This window comes from Nicotiana tomentosiformis, chromosome 12 (assembly GCF_000390325.3).
Source record: "Nicotiana tomentosiformis chromosome 12, ASM39032v3, whole genome shotgun sequence".
In the NCBI taxonomy this organism is placed as follows: domain Eukaryota; kingdom Viridiplantae; phylum Streptophyta; class Magnoliopsida; order Solanales; family Solanaceae; genus Nicotiana; species Nicotiana tomentosiformis.
Window position 1 is genome coordinate 50975047 of NC_090823.1, and position 7948 is coordinate 50982994.

Genomic DNA, 7948 nt, shown 5'->3' on the forward strand with positions numbered 1-7948 from the left:
TCAGGACCCCGTCCAATCACGCCAACAAGTCCATATACTTAATCCAAACTTATCCAAAAGCTCAAAACGTCACAAATAATATAAAAACCAAGAATCATAGATCAAGATCATTCTCTTAACTTTCAAACCTTCAAACGTTGCCCAACGCGTTCGAATCCTACAAAATCAACTCGGAATGAAACCAAACTTTGCACACAAGTTTCAAATGACAAAACGAACCTATTCCAAATCCCGGTACAACAATCCAAACCCAGTAACATCGAAGTCAACTTCCGGTCAAACCTATGATTATTCCAAACCTTCATATTGCCAACTTTCGCCAATTTGAGCCAAAACCTTCTGAAAATATCCAAATGCAAATTCGGGCATATGTCCATGTCCAAAATCAACATCCAGACCTAACAAAGCCATCAAAACTCCAATCCGGGTTCAAATATACAAAAGTCAAACTTGATCAACTCGTCTAAATTAAAGCTTCTAAACTGTTGAAACATTCCGCCAAATCAATTTCGAACCACTCAAAAACAAAAACCGAATATACACACAAGTCATACCACATCACATGAGACTGCTCACGAAATCAAACTACCGAATAGAGATGCAAATGTTCAAAACGACCAGTCTGGTCGTTACAAATATTTCCAGCATTATTACTCCATCATATTTTTAAATATCAATTTATAATCGTCATGGGAATTTTAAATTATTATCATGAAGATTTACAAAAAAAATAATTCTATCCATATTATAAATATTGTTTTAGCATTTATAATTGATAAATAGTTTATTTATTATTTCCTTAAATTATTTATGAGTGATCAGTTGTCCAAAATGGTTATTTATATTTTTTTAGCATTTTATGCATGTAACTGACATTTTATATTATTTCAATTAATTTCACTTGCATTTTTATACCATTCACATATTATTTGTGATAATAGCCTTTATTTTTACAATAATTATATTTATCGTATTATTTAGGTCAAAATAGCATTTTTATAGTCTTATAATCCTAAGCCTCTATTTTAAAATATTTAATTGGATAATAGAATTTTTTATATATTTGTTAGCTATTTTATTATTTATTTTCTTAATTTTTCTTATTTTTAAATTCAGCCCAAACCAATGCAATTTTGGACCCAAAAGAGATCCAAATACTCAGGCCCAATCGTCGCAAGCCTAATCAGATGACCTCCTTGCCCCAATACCCGATCGAGGATCCATTAGCCTGCCCCGTTTCTTTTTAATTCTTGGCTGTTGATCTCAAATGATCAACGACCTAAAATGATCCTCCTATTTTTACCTACCCGACCCCAAGATTGTAGTGGCATTTCCCCTTCACCCGCCGCCTCTCACCTCTCTTCTATCATTCTTCTACTAACCCCAGCAGATACAAGGGTTGTCTCTCCTTCCCCTTCTACTTTCCTTGTAAATCAAAGATCTCCTTACCTTTCTGGGTACTTATTACTCAAGCACAATGATATTTGGTACTACTCTAGCTGTGGAAAGTGTATTTTGTCCGATTCAAGTTCAAACGGACCAATCTTGAAGGTTATGCAAAAATCCAGCTATATACATCAAGGGAGATGGAATATCTTCTAAAATCAGACACATCTCCATCGATTCTTGCTTGATTGGGGTTTGTCTTACTCATCGCCCTAATACAATTTGAAACCAATTTGCCTAGATCTTCTCTTTTATTTCCGTGTAATTGATTTATTTCATTATTTGTTTACATGTTATCAATACTATATAAGCCCCACCCCTTTTCCACTAAAGGCAGACCTAGGTCACTATCATACTCTCACACTCATAACTTGCACATATTGTTATGTGTTCTGTGTTCTCATGGTTCTACTGTTGTTTGGTTGATATTGTGAACAACTGAAAGCCAAGGCTACTAGTTATTGATTCTTTATACCTCTTCCTGACATACGCACTACTCAGGATCCTAAGACGTCCTTATGAACTTTGACTTGCCAGTATGCGAGGTCTTGGAGATACTGTTTGGGGTTCTTTCAAACAATATTTCTTTCTTTTGTTGATGTATTGTTCGTTTAGTCTCTTAATCTCATTCTCATGATTACCTGTTAGCTACCATAAATGGCTTTTCAAATTATGTTCTGAGTCCCGATTTCGTAGTTAAAGCATGTTTATAGGAGAGTTCTTGACACTATCTCATTCTCATGAAAGTATTACTACTGATATTTCTGTTCAGCCATGACTGTGTGATCATGGTCTGGGTAATTAGACTTAACTAATCGACTAAGTAGGATTATTATTCGAATTGTTGTTTGGGTTGTCCCTTTTCATATCCGTTTCCACCATGTTATCACACCTGGAAGTAGATTAAGGCTAAGGGTTCGTGTTATTTGTTAAGAGAACTCACTTGTGTTTTTTGACATATTGAGTCAAACCTTTGGACTTGCCAACTTTTGCTCCTACTGTTCTTAAATCATTAGTAAAACCTAAAATTCGAGACAATAGTGTGTGTATTCAGGCTACTTGAAATCTGTTTTCTTCTTTTGTGTTGATAATGAACCTGTTTATGAACCTTTAGTTAGTCATTTAGGCAAGATTGATTCATTATGGTTTAGTATCTTGTTTAAAATAATAACAAGCGTAATAGGGGAATATCATACGCGTTTCTATCCATTGCTTGTGTTGTTTGGCATGAAATCCTTCTTTGTACTACGTTGATTGGTTATTTGCTATAATATACACACGCTCACTTAGAAGGTTTGCTTCTAGGAAGGTATGTCCAGTCCAGCTTAATCCCTTAACTCATCAAGCATATGGTTTGGTAAGACCTGCCTCTGAGATCAGTCGAGTAATACTTTCAATTGGGCTTATTTTCACAGCTGTTGAATTGTGGTACAATTTATGGGCCTCATTCATGTTTTGGGAAATTCGGAAGGCCCATATGTATCTTGTTACTATGTCTTTGGTCCTGTGGCTACTGTATTTCTAGCTTTCGTATTGGGCTGTTTAATTGTTGTCTTGGTCTGTAATAACGATAATGGGGATAAAAGTTAAAAGGGGGGCCTGGGATATTTCAATTCTTGCATACTTGGGTACATAACATGTCTATATGTCTAAATAACCTTGCCTACTACTTGCCGACCATGTTTTATTTATGCATATTACTTGTTAACAGATATCATGCCCAAATGAACTTCAATTTGCATGTTTCACTTGGAAATCATGAGTTTAGGACCTCAAACAATGGTAACCAAACATTACCTATGTGATTTATAATATCATTTAGAAATCATGCCTATAGGACCTATTCAGTGCTAATTCATTTAACTATCTGCTACTACACATAGAAGTCATGTCCTAGGACTTCGCACTTAGCATCATGCCTATACGAATTTATATTATGTAACCCAACTATTTGTACTACTATGTTTTAAGAACCATGTCTCTAATGCCTCACATTGGAAAATCATGTCTATAGGATTGCAATCAATGGCCTATATCATTTGACCACTGCATAACCTAATAATCTAAGACCAGTAACACCTAGAGATCCTGCCTATAGGATTTAACAACGAAGTCTATTTTCACATCTATTATAATATCCATGTATAAATCATATCTGTTGGCTTAATCAGTTCATGCCCAGCCACTATCATAACTGGCCGCTTGCATTTTCCACATAGAGATCATGTTTTAGGTTCAAAATCAAGTAATTCAATAATATGGACTAATTCACAAACTGTCCGACTGTAAGGCCCTGTTAAAATTTTCTAATGATTTAAGATTTTAAAGTGCGCTAACGGTGTTTAGGATTAATGTGTTCGAGTATTAAAGGAGACCCATGGGATAGAACCACATTATTTTGAAATGAAAATATATGTTTAAGGTGTGTTGGAACATACTAAGGAGTTTTGTGAATGACAGGAATTTGTGTGGAACAAATTGGATACATTAAGTGGAAAGGATGTCTCAATACGCACAAGATCTTACTTCAATATCATGCTTCTACCAATGTATAACAACTTAGGAGGTGATCTACCTATCAAATTAAATCCCTTTGAGTCTAGTTTTCAAAGCTTCAAACTGTTCGTCATTTGGACACTCATATAAGAGGTTATGACCAAATTACCAAAGGCTAGCAGAATGTGATTATGCGGCCAATTCTATGACCGCAGAATCATTCTGCGGGCCGCAAAAGTGGTCTGTGGACCGCAGAATGGTCGTAGAATCGACCAGTGCAACCCAGTTCTGGGCATCAGTTTTACGGTCCATTGTGCGACCCGCATACCCATTCTGCGACTGCAGACCTGAGTTTGGAGGGTTAATTTTCCTATTTTCATAACCCGACCCCATTTTGATAAATAGCCTTTTGGGCTTATTTTAGGGAAATTTTCTGAGGATTTTAGAGAGAGGTAAGAACATTTTAGAGAGAGAAAGAGGAAACCTAAAATTCTAATCATCCAATCTTGCACCAATCTTCAAGAATCAAAGAAGCCAATCACAAGATTTTCATCTAATAGGTAAAGTTCCATACCCTAGTCTTTAATTTCTAGTTTGGGGTAAAAGATAGGTGATGGGGAGTATTATTCTTGGGTGTAAGAGTATTATGTATACATGTATGTACAAATAAAGTTTGTGGGAAGATTGTTGAGCTCAAATGGGTAAATATTGGATTGTGGGGTGAAGAAAATCTTGTAGAAGAACCTTGTAGTCAAATTTGCACACCAAGTGTTCGATGAAATGTTTAAATGAGGTGAACCCATGAATATCTTCCTAATTATGGTTCACTTTTGTTATGTTTCTAAATAGATTGAAGTTTCTAGGATTTCCGGTACATTGTACTAATCTAAGGAAAGCTCAAGCAAGATATGTTGGCTAAACTCCTCTCTTAGAATTGGATCCCACGATGTTCTTGTAAGTCCCGAATTATTCATTATAAATTGACTATTTCGGATAAGCTTTGTGTCGAAAGGTATATGTCTAAAATGTTTTCCGAACGCTCTTGTCATATTATGCTATCATACGAGAATGTGTTCAAGTATGGGATGTGTGTTAAGATGTTTTGACTTCAAGTCGTGTTCCGAATGAAGGCTATTATGCCAAATTGTGTAAGAAATCTCGATATACTTAAGACTCTTAATTATTCATGTGTGTAATGAAAGATGTGATTAAATATGCTTGAAAGTGAAAGAGGTGAGTTGGGATATAAAGTGTGGCCACCGTGACAAGAATGAAAGTTATACTTGTGGCCAATGGTGCCAATGAAATGAAATGATGAGAGAAAGGTTATGAAATGAGTCTTGATTCAACTATTCCAAATTGACTCCAAAAATAGAATTGTCTAAAAGCTTATGTACTCAAATCATGTCCAAATGTGGTTGTATTAACCTATGCTATGCTTGGTAGGTATTTCCAATATGTTTTGAGCTCTTACATAATCATGAGTTGAAATGGTGTATTGCCCTTATGAGGAAAAGTATTTCAAGAATTAATGGTGTGTTACTCGTTTATGATTTTAACTTGTGGTTCGATTGCCAATCATTTTACTCCATTTCTTTGAAAGAAATCCATTGTGTTTAAAGTATTCATTACCAATGAACCTAAAGTTGTGATTTTCAGAATATTTTATATGTTGATATTTATAATGATAATCCATGAAAGGAAAGATATGAATGTGTGGAATATGAAATACGGCCATTGTATCATGAAAGAAGAATCATGTGTATGGCCAAGAGAGCTAATGAAATAATGATATTGTAAGTGGTTGAAAGTACGAATTAAGTGATATATGGTGTGAAAGGTTATGAGATGAACGTATTTGTACTCTTATTTCCAATGTGTTATAAGCCCCTACGTTCTTGCGAGTAAAGGCTATGGTGTTCCTAAATGTTCTAAATGCTCTTAATGTTCTATGAACACCCATGGCAAGTACAAGTAAGTGATAGTATAAACATGCAATATGGTCGTTGCCTAAATGAGAATTATGAGGTGCTGTATGTCCCAATGGTTTTAACTAAGTTGTATGCTTCTGAAATAATATATGTAAATGACTTCGATTGTTAAGTCCCCAAGAGTCATGAACCTAGATAATGACCTCAAGATGTCAAGGGAGTGAATAATGAGATGGAAGGGAGATGTCCTATACTAAATGATGATCAACCTTAATAAAAGAAATTTGGCTCATGTGCCATTGAAATCGACGTATTGATTTACCATGCATGTGATAATGTAATGAGTTGTGTTTCTCCACTATGAGCATGAATATGACGTATTCCAATGATATGGGAAATTATGACCTTAAATGTAATGACAAACTATGTCGCTTTGAGTTATATATGTTAATGTGGTATTGTGATACACCTCCACCAGCATATATTGGGGTGAGGCGGCAGGGCCGCTGTCACGCCCAAAACTCGAGGAGCGCGACCGGCGCTCAATCGAGTGAACCCGGCCGAGCAAGCCTATTAGATTTCCTTCTACCCAAACTAATCCATGAATAAAGAGGAGATGCACTCCATTAATCAAACACTGGAAATATTTTATTAACAACTCCCATTTCATTCCATTAGCAACTTCATTCATAATTTTTAAAGTATTACAAGTTTATAGATATAATGAAAAAAATATGTTTTCCAAATACCAACATTTCTAGTTCAATTCCTAACATCAACCATAACCTACAAACTGTCTACGAAGCCTCTAAGTACAACAGAAGTGAAGAATGAAAGTGCCGGCAACAAGGCCTCGGCTATACCTCAAAACACAATGTACAACTCAAATAACATCAAGCCCGGAATAGAGTAGGGCTCACCAAAACCTATTGAATAGAGAGTGACTGCTAACAAGGACCAAAGCTGCCCGCTGCTGAATCACCTGCATCCATTGAATATGCAGTGCCCCCGGCAAAATGGACGTTAGTACATATGGAATAGTACTAGTATGTAAAGCTAACTGTCCTTTTTCAAAATAGAATGCCAATGTAAGAAAGGAAAAACTGTGGAAACAACAATCAACAATCAATGATATTCAAATGCCAAGTTAAAACATAATAATTTCCAAAATATGAAGATAACACTGTGAAGTGATAATCAAAATATGATGATAATATTATTTCTGGTTGGGAGATCTTTAGCACCAATATATCATTATTCACAATATCACCTTTTACGATACCAATAATCATAATACCAATACCACCGTACTTTTAGTGCGGAGTCCGATCACGACCCGATCGGCTAGGCCATCTCTTTAGAGACATCAACCACAATCACTCTCAATACCAATACCACCGTACTTTTGGCACGGAGTCAGATCTCTACCCGATCAGCTAGGCCATCTCATTAGAGACATCAACCATAATGACATTTTCAATTATAATTTTCAGCACAATCACCACCATGTGTGCGGCATGTTGTTCGATCACGACCCGATCGGCTAGGCTATCTCACCATAATGCCGTGTGGATCGACCTCATCCTTTTCTATCATTCAATCTCATCCCAATTAAGTAGAATAATTTTATCACATCAATCTCATCCCAAATAAAGGGAATAATTAACAAAAATAATATAGGTACAAATGTATTTATCTCATCATCTTTCACATTGTATGAATCTCTACTAGTATTTTCAACCAATAACAACAACAATATTCCATTGGCTATTTTGGCCATTAACACGATTCTTTATTCAAGGAACGGTGGTCGTATTTGTTATTCCACACTTTCACTTCTTCCCTCTCATGTATCATCATCATAAATATCAACATATAAAATATTCCGGAAATCACAACTTTAAGTTCATTAGAAGTAAACTATTTAAGCACAATAGATTTCTTTCCGAGAAATGGAGTAAAATAATTGACAATTGATGTGCAAGTTAAAATCATCAACAAGTAACACACCATTTATTCTTGAAATATTTTTCCCAAAAAGGGCAATACACAATTTCCACTCACGAATATTTAAG